Here is a 19,755-nt window from a genome sequence, read left to right on the forward strand (position 1 = left end):
GACCCCACAGACTCCAAAGAGGCAAAAATAAATCAAATACCAAACCTAAGGATGGTATGAGGATGGATGCATCCAGCTTGATCTCTCTGGGTGCTCTTGGGGGTGGGGGATGGGGCAGCTTCAAACTATGCAGGTGCATCTTTCGAGGTTAGTCTCTCCTTCCATATTTCATTACCACCTATTGTGTGCAAGTTGCCATGAGTAATACAAAAGCGAGGAAGATAACTGTGGTCTTCTAGAGTTTATAATCTACTTGTCTGCGATAAAAGTAGAATAAACAAAATTTCATAGCAGGCAGTTCACATGAGTGACCGCTGGGTCTTAGAACCAATATACACTGCAGGAAGTGACCTAGGACTCTTCCAGAAGCCCTGTGACTTTTACCACTGTCTCCAGTGTCTGGGTGACCTAAAGAGGAAGACCACAAGGAGGAGAAGGAGGGAAAAACAGGTGAGTCAGATCCTTTGGCATGTGGGGCCCCAAAGACACACCCCCTCCAATTTGTCAGTCAGGGTGAGAGAGTGCTTCTGTGAGTCAAGAAGCTATGTGGCTGTTTGGGAAGGTGTGAGATCTTCAGCACACAGGAGAGAAGGAAGAGAGTATCAGAGAGACTGGGATCTCAAGGCTTTCAAGAGTCTGTGGGCATTCTTGTACTGGAGTTAACTCAAATAATCTCTAGGACTATTTTGTGGAAGGCGGACTCACAGTTATAGGTAACACCATAGATGCTGAATAATTCAACTACATTTTCTTTAGTCCTGCAAGCAAGAGCACCATAAACCTGTAGAAAGACTGATTCAGAGGAAAAGCTGAGTGCAGATCACATAATGTAAAACAGTAATTATGCTGGCAATTACTCATTTTAAAGTCTAAGCAAGCTGGCTTTAATAAACCACAAACCACATATCACCAATACTCTCCTTTTTATTACAATAAAATAGCACTTTCCAGCATGTAATTGCTTTATAGACCTAGAAATAGAATGTTGATGAGATTATTTCCACAGGGTTCAAATATTTATGAAAATCCTAATAATGTTAAAAGTCAAAACACAAACATTTAAAAAAAAACAACACATAAAAGGAAAGTCTCTCTGTTGCTTTTTCTATTGTCTTTAAACCAAGAAGGAAATTGCTCTCACATTTTCTGGTTTCTTCAAATAAGAGCTTCTTATTTGCCATTTTTATAGAAAAGATTTTTATAGAGAAATTCAGATGGTATATGTCTGGACTATTTCTTAAAGTAACAAGTTTCTTTATAAAGGTGAACCTTTACCAAAGCTTTTTACTAAAAAGCTTCATTATTTAAAGAAAGATGTTGTAGCTGGAAGGAGAGAAAGGGATAAAAATTAAAGAGAAAGGAGGACAGAGATGGCTGATGAGTAAAGTGGAAGTAGTAGCCACACAAGGACTGATGTGTAGGCATTTCCAAAATATCTGCATCCGTTTGGACTGCTGTAACAAAGTACCATAGACTGGGTGGTGTATCAAAAACAGAAATGTATTCTCACAGATGTGGATATTGAAGCTTGAGATCAGGATGCCAGCATGGTCAGATATGAGGCGGGGGGGGGGGGGGGGGGTCCTCCTCTGGGTTGCAGATGCTGACTTCCCATTGTATCCTCATATGGTGGGGAGCAGAGAGGAAGCAAGCTCTCTCCTGTCTCTTGTAAGGGCACCAAATCCATTTATGAGGACTCTACCCTCATGACCTCATCTAACCCTAATGACCTCCCAATGACTCCACTTCCTAATACCATCGCATTGAAGGGTAGGATTTCATCATTTGCATTTTGGAGGGAGCACGTTCAGTCCATAAAACCAAATGTAGCACTCACTCATTCTTTCATTCAACACAATTTAATTAAGGCCTCTTCTGTGCCCAGCATTATTTTTTGGAAGTTATATCAGTAGTTATTCAATTATTTTTTTCCAAATTAAATTTCTTATTACATCTTCCCATGTAAAAAAGATTAAAGAGGTATTTTTATGAAGCTCGGTAAATGTCATAAATTCAAGCTTACAATCTTTATTTTGTACAGTAAATCACCAAGCTGTACAGCCATTTATATGAAACCTAAATTTTGAAATTGGTAGTTATAGAAGTCAGCATCCAATTTATTTTTTGATCCCTCCTTTTTTGTTGTTGTGGTGGTTACATAATACCGGTATATTTGTAAAAAAATCTTGATTCATGTCAAAGAGAAATCACAGTAGAGAACAGTTTCCTTACAGCATGACAGCATGTCTTATAATCTCAGGGTACTCTTTGATTAGAGAGAGGCATAGGAAAGCTTTGATCTGAAGTCTCCACAAAAATGATCTAACCTGGAACTTATTTGTAGGTTCAAAGAGTCATATAATGACTAGAGATATAATGGTGAGAAACTATCTTTGTCACTCTTGTGGAATTTAAATCTGGCAAAGGCGATAGACATTAAACAAAATTAATCACACAAACTATTTTTTAATAATCATTGTAATAAGTGCTACAGGATGCTATGTGAGTATGTGACTAGAATGCTGACCAAGACTAGGGATTTAGAAAACTTCCGGATTGGATGACTGGTTGGGTGTGGAAGGCTGGGAAGAGGGAGGTGGAGTCTGAGATGGGGACCCCAGGGTGGAGTAGGTTTGTTATCATCACTTTATTTTGCAGAGCAGGGGCATTGTATGTTTTATCTGCAATATGTTAAAATTTGAATATCATGCCTTGAGTGTATTTTATCATATTTTTAATGTACAGCTAAATGATGTATTAAATCAAGAAATTTGACTCACATATGTAGAACCTCTAATGCACTTCTCTGAGATCCTCCTTCTGACACTTTCCCATCAGAAGTCCTTGGGGACACACACCAGGGTTAAGTCCAAATCCACCACTATAGCAGGATGCCAGTAAGTCCTAGCTCATTGAGTGCACCTGTGAAATGAAAGCAATATGGCCTACCTCATGAAGTATTGAGGACTAAATAAAATGAAATGTGAAAGGCATCTTGCTCAATACTTAATAACTAATAGCCATGTAATATGTTACATAGCCATTTCCTTACACATTAAATGCCATTTTCTATGTAAAAATATGTAGAATGTGGTATACTCTCAAAAAGTATTAGGAAGGGGAAAAAAAGCCTGAGAAATATAATACTTCGAACTTACTTGGACTAGACACTTTATTCTTTGCAGTACCTGCTCCCTCTGGAAGCAGAATCTATCACTTGTAGAAGGGCCAATGCACTCCCATTTTGCTACCTAGACACTAGTCCATAGTACGCATTGTTAGACATTTGCTTCATGCAATTGGACAGCAGAAACATGATCTGCCACACATGTGTCCCCCTTGTAGGATATTTGATCCTGTCCAAAATGTCCACCTGGTCCATCACAAAAGGTCCTTGGTATTTAGCACTGTCCAAAACATCCATGGAGATATCTGATCCCTGCCAAAATGCCCTTGATCACGTGCCATTACCAGTAGGCTACCAAGGCAAGCAGAGTTATTATTGGCAATACAGCCACAACGCAATTATTAAACGAATAAAATATGACAGTAATTTCAATGTATTAGTCCTATAAATCAAAATTATAAATAGTTTTGAACCCTGGGATGCTTTCTAAGCGTGGATGTCTTTGACAGAACCAAATACCAAGGACCATTTGGCGTGGACCACATGTCTCTGTGGACATTTGGACAGGATCAAATGTTCTGCTGACCCATCATCCCTACTCTATTAAACTGTACTCTCGCTTTCTTGATTCCATGTTTTTCAGATTTATGGATTCAAAAATTGAGTGATGTACACCACTTACAAATTACTCCTGGATATTTATTGACATCCCACACATAAAGAACTAGATATTCCGATGCTGCTCAACTTCTGTCTCATTTCCCACCAGAGCTCCACACTTTGGATTTAGACTTTGGATTTTGCTGTTGGATCCCAAAGTCAGGCTCATTGGATGAAGGAAAGTGACACCAGGCATTCTTCTATTACAGTCTGGTGTCAGTTCACTATCTTTATGGCTAACATTTATTTGCTCTTCTACTTCGCCCACTTACCCACACTAATGGAGGGGCAAGAGAACTTGCTATCTTTTTTTTTTTTTTAAATATATTTTTATTGATTTTTTATAGAGAGGAAAGGAGAGAGATAGAGAGTTAGAAACATCGATGAGAGAGAAACATCGATCAGCTGCCTCCTGCACATCCCCTACTGGGGATGCACCCGCAACCCAGGTACATGCCCTTGACTGGAATCGAACCTGGGACCTTTCAGTTTGCAGACCGACGCTCTATCCACTGAGCCAAACCAGTTTCGGCAGAACTTGCTATCTTAACCCATGCTTTTATTTTTCTTTTCACTTGACTTTTACTGTATGCTGTGTTTGAAAAGTCTGAACTACGGGTGTCCTTTCTGGAACAAGAACAGAAATAAAATGGCAAAGAGATAGGCATATATTTACATGAGAAGCTAGATAGATGCTAGTCAGGTGATAGCTAGATTAGGTAGATAGGTAGATAGGAAAGAGGAATGAAGGGAGGAAAGAGAGAAGGAAGGAAGGAAGGTGAGAGAGTTGTAGACAAAATTCTAAAGATGCCCCACCCCCAAGATTCTTCTACCCTAGTTAGCACTAATTTAGGTGCTGTTTTAAGGGATTTTGCAGATGTAATTAATGTCCCACGTGGGTTTGATCTAATCATGGAAACTCTTTAAAGCAGAGAGCTTTCTTCAGCTGATAGCAGAAAAGTATAAATTTGAAGGTTGACTATTAAGTGGGCCACATGAGCAAAATACAGGTGGCTGCAAGGAACAAATAGCAACCTCTAGCTGACAACCAGCAATGGGGCTTCATTCCTAAAACCACTAGAAACAGAATTCTGTTGATCTTCTGAGTTACTTTGGAATCAGATTCTTTCTTAGAGCCTCTAGGTCACAACCCAGCCTGGTTCACACCTTTTGGTCTTGTGAGATCGATCCTACATATAGAACCTAAGTCCACGCAGACTTCTGCCTACAGAGCTGTGGGCTAAACTTGTGATAATTTGTAACGCAGTAACATAAAATGGATACACATAGACTGACAGAAAGATACCACTGCAATCATTTTGGATTAAATAGTAATTGAAATTACTTAGTGACATGTCAGGAAGACTATTTGGTGGTGAGTCCAGATCAAGTATACTCTCCTGGTTATGGCTAGAGAGAGAAGTTATGTTGCACACCTGGTTGTTATTTCTTTCAAAAAAAATTTCAACCCCAGTTTAATATAATGTCAAAGATTCAAAAAAATCATTTTAATAAGTCATTTCATGATGATGGGTTATGCTTTCAAGTAGTTTCTTTCTCCTAGGCTTTTGACTTCTGCGAGGTAATTTAGTCATCTGTCCAGATTCATTACTACTTTAAAAAAAATCTTTCCTAATCACATCAGCCCCTCAAATGGAATGCTTGAAATTATGGAACATTTGAACAACTCAAGGAAATAATAATGGTGGCTAATTCAAGAAATAAAGGCAATTAAAATTTCCAGGAAAAGCATGAGAAGGAAATGAAACTATGATTCACTGCTTGGATCTATTTTAAATCACATTAAATAATCACAATAATATAAATACTCTTTATTGATTTTGATCTTTTAGAATTAGCTCAGAGTACAGAAAATTTAATTATGATTATGGAACAGAATGTAGATGTTATTGATCTGAATAATGTAAAAGCACAAAAGAAAACATCTCAGAGACACAAGGCTGGAGAGTGGGAAGAGGAACCCATCTTAGAAATAAGAGGAGCAAGAAGCTATCTGTACCTGATGGAACAAGAAATTAAGATTTAAGTATAACATGTTTCTTAAAATTTAATGCAAGCCAATAGAGAAATTGAACATCTTGATATAACTATATTTCAAAACTGCGGAGGAAAGGTGGTAAGTGGTATAAGTGAGTACAATCATTAACTTTCATCCTGGGGGATAGATAATGTTTCAATTAGTAGAATTTTTACCTTAACTAGAGACACTGCAGTAATTGCTAGAAGAAATAGCTAAAGGTGGTTAATAATGTTGCCTCTGGGAAGTGATGCAAGGAATGGAAAAGAGTTGAGGAGGAAACTATCCTGTGCTTTTTAAAATTTAAAAATAGAAATATTTCAAGAATTCAAAAATTAGATAATAACAAAATAAACACCCAAGTATACCCAGCTTTATCAAATTCAGTATTATTCCATATTTTCTCTAGATATTTTCTAAATAAAAAATGTTAACATTAAAAAAATTAAAACAAGTGAAAATACAATTGAAGAACCCAGTGTACCTCTCTCATCCATTGTCTATGGTCCATCCACAAATTAAAGACTAGCTTGAGGTTGGTGTTTCATTCCCTTGAATGTTTTGTTTTTCCTTTCACAGGTATACATCCATAGCATTCATGGTATTATTTAGCATGTTTCCAAACTTTAAATGACCAGTTTTCCAATATTTCCTTCAACATTATTTATTTGATATATGTTGCTCTACTCCACTTCAGATGTTTGTTTGTTTTGGTATTTAGTATATTTAGCCAAATGAGATTTGCATTTTATGACTATTCTACAATTTATTTATTAATCCTTCCATTAATGGAGACTTGGCTGTTTCCAAATACTCACTATTATACTAGTAAACAATTATGAATATCCTTATAAATCTACTTGTGTTTTAATACACATGTGTAAGGGTTGTTCTAGGCACATAGAGAGTAGGGAATACACACCTTCAACATTATTACATCTTGCCAACATATTACATCTAAAGCAGTGATGTTAATTAAAATTCCTACCAGCCATACATGAGAGTTGCTGTTGCTTCACAATCTTTCCAACTGTTGGCATTCTCAAACATTAATTTTGCATACTTGATAAGGTAAAATGGTACTGCTTTGCTTCATTCTGCCTAGACCTAGTCATCAGGAAGGGTCAAACATCTGAGTTTCCTTCTTTGTGATTATTCTACTTGTACCCTTTACTCACTTTTCAATTCTGTTGTTTTTTTCTTGGTTATAGGCAGAAATTATCTATACTCAGGACACCAATCCTTTATTGTAATATACATTTCCAATATTTTTCTAGATTGTCTTTCTACTTGGTTTGTGATATATTTTTAGATAGATATTATGAATTTTAATATATCCTGATTTATTTATCTCTGCCTTTAAAGTTGATGAGATAGCTTAAGAAATCTCTCCCTACCCAGACGTCATAAAATAGTCTCTGATATTTTCTCTTAAATGTTTTAAGTTTTTCATTTTCACATTTAATTCTTTAATCCACATGGAAACTATTTGGGGCCCAGGGTAAGGGAAGGGTCCAATGATGTCCTTGTGCATAACCAGTTATCCTGGCATCACTTACTGACTAGCCCATTCTTTCCTTCACTGGCTTATATGCTACCTCTGTCATCAAGTTTCTATGCATGTGAAGGAGGTGTCTAGGCTATTTGTTCTGTTCCAGTAATCATTAGGTCTTCTGAAATAATGATTTTAACCAATATGTAGGTTAACTTTGAAATAATAAATATTAATAAAAATAGAACATCTAATCTGTTTTTTACTCTAAAGGTAAAGAATTTTCCCTTTTTGTGCTGGCTTTGGCAGCACATATACTAAAATTGGAACATACAGAAAAGATTAGCATGGTCCCTTCATAAGGATGACATGCAAATTTGTGAAGCATTCCATATTTTTTGCAGAAAGAGATTAACCAAAGAACTTATATGCACATATGCATAACCCATGGAAACAATAATAGTGCAATAAAGGCTTTGAGTGGGTGGGTGGGTGGGTAGAGGGGGTCAATGGGGAGAAAAAAGGGGATATCTGTAATATTTTCAATAATAAAGATAAATAAATAAAAAGGAATTTTCTTTTTGTTTTAAAAGTGCTTCAGTAAAACCATGGTTGGCTACTTCTACAAAAGAACTACCCCAAACAAATTACTTTTACCAAGTCACAAAATTGTTGAATGTGCATGCCTTGAAAAATATATTTTATTTAAAACATTGGGTAAATTACTCAGTAGCATAATCTCATCCCTTGGTATAAAATAAAATTTATATATGGGAGGTGTTCACGATGTATTCTTGGAGAGGAGTTATAAACGAGTTCTAATGCATCTATTGGAGCCATTAAGCCTTGCTAGGTAAATAATGTGTGTTTTAAACATCCTTGAATCTATATTTACAGTCATATGATAAATGGTAATGGCTCCAAAGAGAAATGTTAAGATCTAATGGACATTTAAAACAGCACCTCGATATGTATTTATGCAAGGGATCCAAAGAGACTCAAAAGCAGTTTAGTTCTATTTGATCAATGGCGATCAATGGTTTTGAAAGATGTAGAATATTTAGAGTCTATATTTAAAACTCCTATAATAAGAAGGTCTACAAGCTGATGGTTATAAATGTTTCTTTGTAGCTGGGGACAGATGTGGAATTCTGAAAATATCCCATTAACATCACATCAAAAACAGGCCAAGAAAATTTAGCACAGAAAAAGATGACATTTCACAACAGTAAAGTTGTGGTACCAAACAAGGAAAGCTGGCGCATCTTTTTATATCCTCAAATGGATTTTGAGGAGTCATTTTGAAGACAATTTTCTCTAAAAATAATATTTGAAATTTTACTGTTTTGAAAATTCCAATTTGATCTGCTGAATCCTTTAAATGCACTGGGTGTGTGGGGAGGGAGAGGATGCTATAGACTAGAATTTGCATCAGATTCTTGGAAAGTATTGGCTAAGAGTGACAGGAAACTGTGGGGGACATTTAGAAACTATCCAACAATTGCCTATCAACATATGAAACAGTCACCTTGATTGATTTGGATGGTAAGCCAACACTTCTTACTCTGAAAATACGACTATTTGACATTCTCACAGTATTAAGATGCAGTGTTGGTGGCTAGTTCTTTCTCTCACTCTCTGCCCACACAACACCACCCCTCAATCTTCACCCTGGAACAATAGGCACCGTATGCTCTTGCTGGGGTGAGCCTGATATCTCATTGAGTTCAACATATTGAATTCCAATCCAACGGAGTCTATCACCATGAAACTCAAAATTCCATAACTCCAAATCACCCAGGGCTGCCCAATCCATCTGCTCCCTGCTGTATTGATGTTCCAAGTTTGTTCAAGGCTATCACATCAGGAAATATCTACAGAGATACTGGTGTCAAAAAAGATGAATCTGTATTTCTTAGTGTTCATTAGTGTTCATGCCCTAAAACTGTGTTTAATTCTCTCTACGATTAACTTCATTGAAAATCAGTTCAATTTAACAACTTTTCATGAATCTAGGCAGCCCTTACACAATCTCCAACCTACAGATCTCTGAATGAAGAAAAATCAGAACTGGTTCATTCAATAGATAAGAAATGAAATCAGACCACTTCTGGCTTATGTATCTCTGGACAAATGTGCCATATTAGACTAAAGCTGTGGTTGGCAAACTGCAGCTTGGGAGCCACATGAGGCTCTTTGGCTCCTTGAGTGTAGCTCTTCCACAAAATACCACAAAATACCACATGCGGGTGTGCACGTACAGTGCGATTGAAACTTCGTGGCCCATGCGCAGAAGTCGGTATTTTGTGGAAGAGCCACACTCAAGGGACCAAAGAGCCGCATGTGGCTCACGAGCCGCAGTTTGCCGACCACTGAACTAAAGCATCTGTTATCCCAGAACACTGGATTTGTACACAATTGTATATTTTATATTCTACTGGGTCAGAGAATCATAAGAAATCCTAACTTCACACAAAGAAGACTAAGTGATCAACTCAATCTATTGCAATATATTTGAGGTCATTCTTTATATAGAACACACCAGAATTTATAAAACAAATAAGATTGATCACAATCTGGATTATAAAATCATAAGGTAGGCATATAAATAAACATGGAGCCATAAACAGTAACCCACAGAGTGTGACACAAAATATATTGGAACAAACAAGAAAAGTCTGGAATGAGACACTTAATGAAACATAAATAGAAAATATGTGGGAAGACAGCCCCTGGAAAAGTCCTATGGAAATGCAGGTGCTTAATTAATGCTTCAAATGGTGGCTTAATAAGGAGACATGTTTAGAAGTTAGGAGAAAGAAATATATGTATGCACAGTAAAAACCAAGAGGTTCACAGAAGGACATGAACTGACAAAAGCTAGAGAGAATTAAGACAGGCAAAGATGAGGACCATATTGTCATATTTCTTATATTCTTATTTTCATACAGAGACTTACTTAGTAAATGTATATATTTCCCACAAAAAAATGATTTATTTCAATGTTAAAATGTGTCTTTATTATTGTTATTTTATTACCATATATTTCTTTATTAATAAGTTATAGATATAGTTAGGAATTTATGCATTACGAATCATTAAAGTGCCTAGTTACTTTATTTTCACTATACAAATATCTGGTGTTCTGGCTGGCCAGGCTCTGAGAAGTTGGGAGAATGGGTCATTCAGGTCATTAGGAGATAGAAGCTGAAGTGTGGTCAACAGGTCTAGACAGGTCAGGCGGAGGTTACTGGTCAGTGCAGGTAAAGATCTAAGAAAGAAAGTGTGGGACATAGGCTGCTCACCTTCCTTTGGAATGGGCAGGTTACATACCAGGCAGGAGCAGATGTAGGACAGACTTAGATGAACGGAAAATGTTTGTTGGTGAGACCAGCTAAAGACCAGTCAAGGTATGAAAACATTGAGAAGGTGAGAGAAATGTGTTATTCTGATACCAGTGTGGGGTTCATCCCAGGTCCAACTGGTTAATTTCACTCTTGTTTCACCTTCAAAAACAGGGGCTGTTTATTTTGGGCAGAGGTAGATGCATTTATATTCCTAATTATAAATTATCCGCAATTCTCCAGGAGGCCCTCACCACCACTAGAAAAACATTTCTCTGTGCCCCATCAGGGGTCTCTCAGCTTGGATTTGTGAAGGGCTGTTGCCTGGGAGGCAGCACCTGCAAGAAGGTGGAGTGTGACCTGGGTCCCACTGCAATGGAGTCAACCTGCTTCTCTTCATGGCAAAAGTGGGCTGAGGGTGGGACTGTGCCTGATGCTTAGTAAGTATTTAATAAACATTAGTTGAATAGCATATGAAAAAGTGAACTATCTGCCTAATCTATGTATTTATTGCAGACTAGAGGCCCGGTGCACGGATTCATGCACAGGTGGGGTCCTTCGGCCTGGCCTGCGGGGATTGGGCTGAAACCGGCTCTCCGACATCTCCTGAGGGGTCCCAGTTGTGAGAGGACAGTTCTCGGGTAATGCACCCCGGAATCGGGCTCCCTCCTCTCTGGTTCCAGGTGCATCCCCGAGAACCGCAGATGCCAAGTCACCACAGCTTGGCAGCTCCTGCGTTAAGCGTCTTCCCCCTGGTGGTCATTGCGCATCATAGCTACTGGTTGGGCGGTTGGAAGGTTGGGCAGTTGCTTAGGCTTTTATATCTACAATAATAAAAGCATAATATGCTAACTAGACCAGACATCCCTCCGGACGTCCTTCCAGACGACCTCCCGGATGACCTTCTGGACAAAGCCGCAGCGGCAGGGGCTGAGGCAGAGGCGGCCGCCACTGCAGTGGTGGGAGCTGAGCCACTTGCACAAATTTCGTGCATCGGGCCTCTAGTATATAGATAATATCCCCATTGTTATTTGCATTTACCTGAGAAAGGCCAAGGCCAGATAGAGCCCAATTTTATCACTCTCGTCCCTGGGACCTGAAGTAGCAGCTCTGGGTGGGCTGTGCTCAGGAAGCCTTGCTGCTGAATGCAGCTTTCAGGGGTGACCCTTCAGGCTGAACTCTGCTGCCTCAGGTCCCCAAATGAGTGAGACCAGTTCAGGCTGGGTCTGCACTATGTTTTTATATCTATATTTATTGTTCGATAACACTGCTTAATACTTTGTCTCCCTTTAGCTGTTCTTTTAGCCATTTTCAAAATTTTGAATCATACAGTTAGTGGACTCATTTAATATAGTGGTAAAATTAGAATAACAGTCATTGCAATAGACATTAATGCCACTAAGCGATTATTTACTATGTACACTAGAACTATTTCAATTATCATACCCACCTTACCTCTCTAAGTGATTGAGAAGCAGCACAGAGTTGCAGTTAAGGACAAGGACTGTATACGCAGATACAAATACAGCTTTACCACTTAGAGCCCTTTGAATTATAAATTATTTCTTACAGCTTCTCCAAGTTACAAAATGGTAATCATAACAAGAAAAATGGAGCTTTCTATTTCAGTTTACCACTTCACATAGATATTAAAATTAAAGAGTATCTTATAATGCTTCACCTTCAGCAATCTATTTGACATTTATTGATTGCTTACTGTCTTAGCTCGGGCTGCTATAACAAAGTACCATAGACTGGGTGGCTTAAACAACAAACATTTATTTCTTACGGTTCTGGAGGCTAGAAGTCTGAGATCAGGGTGCCAGCATGGTCAGGTTCTTAATAAGGACCCTTCTCCTATTATACAGACAGCCACCCACCTGCTTAATCTTACATGAAATCTCTCTCCTACCTCTTCTTATAAGGGCACTAATCCCATTCACGAGGACTCCACCCTCAGGACCTAAATACCTCCTAAATGCCCTACCTCCTAATACCATCAAACTGAAAATTAGGGCTTGGGCATATGGATTTTGAGAAGCATAAACATTTAGTCCATAACACTTATCACTGGGTGGGAATCCACAGTTACAAAGATGAATAAGACACAATTCCTACCCTGAAAGAAACCATAGTCATGAGCAGTGTGTTTGTGTGCATGACAGTGAGAAAAAATAAAAAGGAAACAGAGACTGAGAGAGCGTTGGGAGAGAGAGAGAGAGAGAGAGAGAGAGAGAGATTTTTTTCTTCTGTCCTTTCTTCCATCCTATCAACAGCTGAACAGCATCTACTTTGTAACAGTGGCTTCTGAATGCAATGTTTACTCATTGCCCCATATACTGTGAAGTAGCAAACATGTAAGCAAGAGTTCTGGAAGGATCTCTGGCTGCTGTTTTCTTGAACTCCTGACACCAGCACTTAGTGTTTTCTGTAGGATGACTGAAAGGTTCAGAAATCCAATACCCCTAGGAGTTATTTCATTAGATTTTCTAACTTTAAACCCATCTGGAATGCTCTTATTCCTTTGCAATTCTTATTGACTGACACTTATTATGCCATCAGCAAACCTCGCTAATTCCAGCTCTTCTTTTAGAGCATTAATGGTCAACAGAGGACCTGAGATGGTTCACTATTAACTTCTTTTTATTCAGAGGACTTACATTGAATATGTTTCCTTTGTTTTTCACTGCATGCTTAGCTTGGGACTCTATAGGAAAAAGAAGAGAGTGAAATAAATAAATCTGAATCCTTCTAACATTCTTCCTACATGTACATGGGCCCTGGGATTGTCAGGGCATCTCTATGTGAACTAAGCACAGAAAGCAAGGCAGAAAATATTCAGTCTATCTGGCTCCCAGTGCACATATATAAAAAACCATGAACCACGGCCACAGTCTAAAGGTACTTGGGGCTCAATTCTCCAGGGTCAGTCCTCAGGCTTAGGCCTGACTGGATGCATCACAATGTCTCAGGGAGGCTTGAAAATTCAGATCCACGGCCCCACCTCTAGAGAAACTGATAGTGTAGATCTGAAGTAGAGCTCAGGATTTAATTTTTTAAAAGATGCTCAGCTGATTCTAACGCAAACCTAAGTTTAAAAACTGTTGTTATGGAAAGCTTTCAACATCTCTCCATTGCTCAAAAGTGGTAATAGTTGGAATGAGAAGAAAAATTATTTGTTGGTGCAGCCAGAACTACTCAGCCATGTGAGCATTCAGAGCAGGCTAATAATTTGTCACTCCTCTAAACTAGTAGGCACTCTAAACTACAGGCATGAAATATTGTTCTGTTACAATACAACAACATTTATATGTGGGAGAGTTTACATAGGGATGGCAGGAGATGGGTTATTGGTCAGCCTTATGACTTCCTTGCCTTGAGACATTCAGCCCTGGTCCTAAACTCAACCCTCGACACTCCACCCCACCCCCAATCTCCCTGTAATCCCCAGCAAAACAAAAGCTTTGCAATTAAATGAGTTTACTTTCCTAAGAAGAAATTGACCTGACCATTAGTTATTATCAAGTTTGTCTCTTGGGAGCCCAGTCACCAGCTACACTTAACCTACATGGTACTTTTCCTGCTTAATATAAGATCTTTCCTTGCTGTTAAATTTCCAGTGATGTTTTAGGTTTCAGAGGGGTTGGGTTTTTTTTGCATGTTTTTATGTCTTTTTTGTTTGGAGACCAGGCTATTAACAGCTCTGTCTGCTCTTCAGTCCATTTTCAAATGTAACACATAACCCCAAACCCAGCTTCCAGGGACTGCCCACTCGTTTTCTGGCAGATGATCCTGGGCAAAGAGAAGCATGCTCATTTCCTCTCTGCTCTGTGAGGACAAACATATTAAAAATGTGAGGTTCCTTATTTGTAAAGAGTAAACAGACAACTCAAGATTACATTTTGTGGAAAGTCGGGTGAGGAAAGTAATCAGTGGATTAGTCCAAAAGAAAAAATCCCTAGATTAGTCTGGACTTGGCAAACTCTCATATTAAAAGCAGAGACATAGCCAGATATCTAGGAGGGAAAGAGGAAAACAGGGTGAGGGCTAGTGAGAAGTGTCATTGTCACCTTCCTTTGGGTGGAATACACAAGAGTTTAATAATGAGACCTATGGTAAAAGATTCGGTGAGACCATCGTCACCTGTCCAGGTGTGCAGAGCACCCGTAGAGGGGATAGAGAAATGCTTACGTGAATTGCTGGAGCTTCAAGCGGGCTGGGTTTCTGCCTACCTGTAAGGTTTCCCATGCACTGCAGGTAAGAGTTTGCTGTGGGGAAAAATGTGCATAAAGCAGTTCCCTGAGGATCTAAGTCATGGAGAAGAGATGAGGTTCAAACTGAAGGCCACCCACCTTCCAGTTTCACTTGTGGGCTCATGGAAGAGCCGTCAGCATCTGGGTGCGAGGGAGAAACATTAAGAGGTTGGGATGCCCAAGTGAGTTGGTTCCAGTACCTTTTTGCAGAATGTGTATGTAACTTCTGATTTAAGACACTCTCAAGAAGGAAAACATGCTAAAATGCACAGCATTCCATAAAATATATTACCTGTAAGAATTTGAGTAAAAATCACATTGAGAGAAGAGTTCAGTTGAATCATTATGTTGACCACTTTACCCTTCTAAAAGTTATCCTTATGTTGGTTCATTATGCAATTTTAAAAGTCCCAAGAAGTTATAGGGCAGCGGTTCTCAACCTGTGGGTCGCGACCCCTTTGGGGGTGGAACGACCCTTTCACAGGGGTTGCCTAAGACCATTGGAAAACACATATTGAATATATAATTACATATTGTTTTTATGATTAATCACTATGCTTTAATTATGTTCAATTTGTAATAATGAAAATACATCCTGCATATCAGATATTTACATCACGATTCATAACAGTAGCAATGAAAATAATTTTATGGTTGGGGGTCACCACAACTCTGGCCAACAAAGAATCCAGGAACCATGCTGCCCAGGGGAACACCAGGTGTTCCAGTCCAAAAATCACGTATCAGAAATATTGCTTCTACATAGATTCAACAATCTCAATACCTGGTGTTTGCTCCTGATCAAATCATACCTTGCTAATTTATAATTATCTTGCCACTGGAGGCATCCACATCAATCTGACTGATCTAACTACTGATGTTTTCCCTCGGCAAGATGTTGAGGACAGACTGGTTTGGGAATGAGTCCCATACACTATCCAGATTAGACCCGGAGCTTGTATGAAGAACCGAAGGACTTCTGGGCTGGGATTTATTATGGAGACAAAGGGCAGACACTGTAGGAATGCAGGTGCAGAATACTATCTGATGTGTATGAGAGGCAGGCTCACTGTATGCTATTATAACCCACTGACCTCTGTTTACTTTGGGGCAGGTTGTAGAGTTGCTTGAGATATTTAGGGCAGATTACAAGTGCCTACTTAGAACTACTTTGAGGGCAGGAACTAATACCAGCATGTTTAAGCCAAATTCTTTTATAACAGAAGATATACTATAGCATCCTTTAAGTGCCCCAGTAGTGAAGTAAATAATCCCAACAAACAGCAAACAGAATATAATAGAACGATTGCCAATGAGTAGTGGTAACACTGATGCCTGAGAATTTGCTGCATTTTCTTTGTTATCCCTACTGTAGACGTGTGAAAATATTTGCAGCGATTTTATGCTGAACATAAAGCAAGCGCTCAATCAAGCTAAGTGCCTCTGATGAGAGCATAACATTATTTTCATTCTCCATTTTTAATTAGGATGCACTAGAAAATTACAGGTTGGTTACTCTTCTCACAACCTTAGCAGATGCAGATGAGCAGAGCTGCTTTGCAGGTTAACACTAAAAGTTCTCAGTGCCATTTGTTAAATACAGTTCTAAAGCAAGCCAAGTAAAAGAATCAACGATGGACGATGCCAATGTCAATAGATCATTTAGAAAAGTTAGTCTTTAGTGGAAACTATCTCATAGATATGCATGACTTGTTATTTGGAAGCAGAAACTCTGGTAACAGAGCTTATGCGCTGTATTAGAATTTGATTTTAATGTGAATGTAAGCAATGCCGAGAGCAAATATTTTAAAACTGGGAGAGACTGGACCTTGAAGATCCTATAGTTGAATCATTATATTAGACAAAGAAAGAAGTCTTAAATAGTTGAATGGGCTACCTAAAAGCCAAAGACACAGAGAAGAAAATAAGAGTAGTACATTCTATAGTTTAAAAATACTTTCCAGAATATCATTCCTGTTGTGGAAACTGAGACTCACAGATTTTTATTGACTTGCCCAAGTCATTTACACCCTTCATTTCTCACTCCCTTTGCTCCGTATCTAGCTAATATGTCTTGTGAACTTGAATACTCATGGTAGGGAGATATTTAAAAGCCCCTCTAAGAAATTCAAATCCAGTGATCTTTGTTTTATTTCTCTTGGACACTTTCTAAAATTAAAAGATTGAATCCCCCAAATTTCTTTTATTTTTTCAGTTAATTCTCTCCTGAGGATAATTTTTCCATTGCTTTTCAGAGAGTGGGGGGAAGAGAGAGAGAGAGAGAGAGAGAGAGAGAGAGAGAGAGAGATAAGAGAGACACATGGCCGAAACCGGTTTGGCTCAGTGGATAGAGCATCGGCCTGCGGACTGAAGGGTCCCAGGTTCGATTCCGGTCAAGGGCATGTACCTGGGTTGCGGGCACATCTCCAGTGGGAGATGTGCAGGAGGCAGCTGGTCGATGTTTCTCTCCCATCGATGTTTCTAACTCTCTATCTCTCTCCCTTCCTCTCTGTTAAAAAATCAATAAAATATATTTAAAAAAAAAAAAAAAAGAGAGACACATGGACTGGTTGCCTCCCACATGTGCCCCACTAGAGGTGGGGAGTGAACCTGCAACCCAGATGAGTGTCCTTGACCAGGAATCTAAACATGGAGACCCTTCTGTCTGCGGGCTGACCCTCCAACCACTGAGACACACCAGCCAGGGCAAATCTCCAAGTTTCTTTTTACTATATATACAAGCAAATGATTTGTTTTATAGATTTGCAGGAGGGAAGTAGACAGCAGGTTTGATATAGCTGTGCTGGTGCCCAAGCTGGTATCAGCAAGAAAGAAGTGGGCTATCCTCATTATGCCCTCATAGTTTCAATATTAGATCTTAAAAGTAAGGTAGGAATGTGTTTTATTGGTTAATATTATTGATGTGGCTCATCTGTGTACTCATTGGCAGTATTTCCTTTAAAAAGTACCAACTGAACTATCTGGAAATGTCCTCAAAGGGCCATTCTGAACATGAAACCACCAGAATACTTTGTCTGAAAGACTATGAATACAGGCAGAAAAATCATAAATAAAGCAGATTCCTTTTGCATTATCTTGCTGGGATGACTGCAGAGAGCTTTTGACATGAAGGGAATGTACTTAATGGTCTCTTCTACATTTATGATTCTTCCCCACAACTAAAATAAAACAGACAACCAATATTGCCTCTAATTTACTTCACCTAGACATTTAATTTCGTAGCTATAACACAGCCATTCTTACTGTTCCTCTGATCATCTTTCTCTTCACATTCTCTCTGTTCATCTGTTAGCGAAATCCAATGATAATCTTGATCCAGCCTCTACTCTTAAATCCATTGCCTATACTATATATTGTTTTCTTTGCTTAGAGGTAATTTTTGCATCTTTTATATCTCTGTCATTAAATTATACATAATTTGGACATGGGGACCTCCTTTTTATTTCCAAGAGCCCAGTATTCAGTAAAGTGCTCTGAGTATTAAATTTTGATTGACTTTCCTTCCCAGCTCTGTCAGTTTCGTATATCAGATTTAATTTTTATGCCCAGAAAAACAAAAGAAAATCTAAAGCAAGTTAAATATATGTATTTAACCACTTCCAATCATTATTTAAAATCCAGCCTCTTCTAGCTTTATCCTTAAATACCATAATTAGGATTTGTCTATACATAATGTAGAATCTCAATGTGCTACCACATTATTCGATGAGTCATTCTCTGCAGCTTCAGACCAGTAATTAACATTTCACCTGTCTCAAATTGCGCGTAGTGTCTTAGATGAAATGAAAACAAAGTGAAAGGCTGGATTTAATAATACACATGCCAGTTGTCATGATAGAAATGTTGTGACTCTGGTAAGTATAGTAGTTCTTTTGTTAGATGGTAATTTTGATTGACAGATCCACCCAACTATTTAAAATAGCTGATTATTATCCTACATGTTTCTTCTCCCATATTCAGTTAAAATAAAATTGTTCTGCTTATTATGATGATCCAACAACTCTGTAAGTAAACCATCACCCTTAAATTGTGACCATGTCATTCCAGAAGGTAAATTTCCACCAGCTCCATTGTTTTTTATGGTGAACTAAAATAGGACCCTGACATTCAAATGCCCTTGTCTTACAGGAGTAAGGAATTTACACTCATTAAGTCATTATCTAGCTTAAACCCAACAAAATAAGAGTGAATCATTCACTCTGGGGAAATGTGTCATCTATTTTAGGCCAAAAGGAAACAATTTTGCAGATGACCTTTCCCAGTGTAACAAGCAGTTCCTTTGGAGCCGGGAGGAATTAAGACATCATCTTCCTTACACTGGATAATTTTTCTTTCTCTCATACACAGACCCAGATATGGTAAGATGTCAAGCAAGGGACCCAAGTTGTTTCTTTTTACTTTTAGGGCTAACAGATTTATTAGTTTAGGTTTCAAATATCAGCATTCGCAAAAAAAAATGTTGACAATGTACATGAGGGGCTGTTCAAATAAAAAGAATTGATTTAAAGCTTTGGTGAGGTCCTGAGTGAAGAAGGTATGTCTTAGGGTCATACAAATGAAAAATAGTTTAGAGGCCCCTAGACTGCCAATAAGTTCAATAGGATGCAGCAAAGAGTACTGTCACTAAAAAGGCTAATGCAATCTTAGTCCACTGCTCATTAGAAATAAAGTATTTAAAAGGTCTTATGTAACAAACCTGCATGATTCAGTACTGAGTAGGCCACAAATGGTGTTTTCTGTTTGTTTTTGTGTATCATACTTAAAAAGCATGAAAAACATATTACACCAGAGAATATCAGAGTATAATATAAAAACATTCC

General features: G+C 38.4%; 1 protein-coding gene and 1 non-coding gene across 2 annotated transcripts in view; one reads left to right on the forward strand and one right to left on the reverse strand.

Annotated features, from left to right (window-relative positions):
* HS6ST3 (heparan sulfate 6-O-sulfotransferase 3) overlaps nucleotides 1-19,755 on the reverse strand; it is a 713,743-nt gene that overhangs the window by 102,243 nt on the left and 591,745 nt on the right. The gene's annotated exons all lie outside the window — the stretch shown is intronic.
* LOC139007769 (U6 spliceosomal RNA) lies at nucleotides 7,611-7,716 on the forward strand. The gene has a single exon (XR_011470932.1). It is a non-coding gene; the product is annotated as a U6 spliceosomal RNA (small nuclear RNA).

This window comes from Myotis yumanensis, unplaced genomic scaffold, assembly GCF_028538775.1.
Source record: "Myotis yumanensis isolate MYYU_CA2020_CCGP unplaced genomic scaffold, mMyoYum1.0.hap1 SCAF_3, whole genome shotgun sequence".
In the NCBI taxonomy this organism is placed as follows: Eukaryota; Metazoa; Chordata; class Mammalia; order Chiroptera; family Vespertilionidae; genus Myotis; species Myotis yumanensis.